This window comes from Egretta garzetta, unplaced genomic scaffold, assembly GCF_000687185.1.
Source record: "Egretta garzetta isolate BGI_Z169 unplaced genomic scaffold, ASM68718v1 scaffold6, whole genome shotgun sequence".
NCBI classification, from domain to species: Eukaryota; Metazoa; Chordata; class Aves; order Pelecaniformes; family Ardeidae; genus Egretta; species Egretta garzetta.
The window spans coordinates 212,082-212,976 of NW_009260080.1; positions in this window are offsets into that span (position 1 = coordinate 212,082).

Consider the following 895-nt stretch of genomic DNA (forward strand, 5'->3'; position numbering starts at 1 on the left):
AAGGCCGCCGCCGCCGCGGGCCTTGCGGGCTCCTGGGCGGAAAACGGCAACAAAAAGTTTTCAACTCGAGATAACAAAGTAAAACCACGGTGGAAACAAAGCAGTTGAAAGCCTTCGCTGCTCCCAGGTGTTTTCGGTGCCGGAGGTGGCCCGTGTCTGACCGCAGGCACCTTCGGGGCTTGCGCAGGGACTGACCCGCAACCCGCTGGGCGTGGAGCGCTCACAGCGCCCCCCCCCCCCCCCTTTCGTACCGGCAGTAACTAAAGCCTGCGGTTCGCAGGAAAACGTGGGCCTGTTTCCTGAGGCTTGTCCCAGAGACAAAACCAGCGTATGGTTTAAAGGCCTCTCCAGTTTTCATGGAAGAAAGAAAGGCTATGGGACTGACAGACAAGAAGGAATGGTTCTGAAGTACCTCAGGAAACCCATAAACCCATTAAAAGTTAGGTGCAAAAGTCTAACGTTTTATTGATTTACCATGGCTCTGCAAGCGGCCTGTTTCCTGAGGCTTGTCCCAGAGACAAAACCAGCGTATGGTTTAAAGGCCTCTCCAGTTTTCATGGAAGAAAGAAAGGCTATGGGACTGACAGACAAGAAGGAATGGTTCTGAAGTACCTCAGGAAACCCATAAACCCATTAAAAGTTAGGTGCAAAAGTCTAACGTTTTATTGATTTACCATGGCTCTGCAAGCGGTTTGCCAGAGGGATGCCTACCATAATTCCTAAGGGCAGGAGAAAGGCATCTGCTTCCTGAAGCCTGTTTCCCCAACCCCTCTCCAAATGAACTGTGGGTTAGTCTGACACGCCAGGCTACAGAAACTCATGCTTGAATTTCCTTGTGGCAGTTTCTTGCATCTTCCCTCTGGAAATCTGTTTTTCATTTTCTAATGCTCATGAA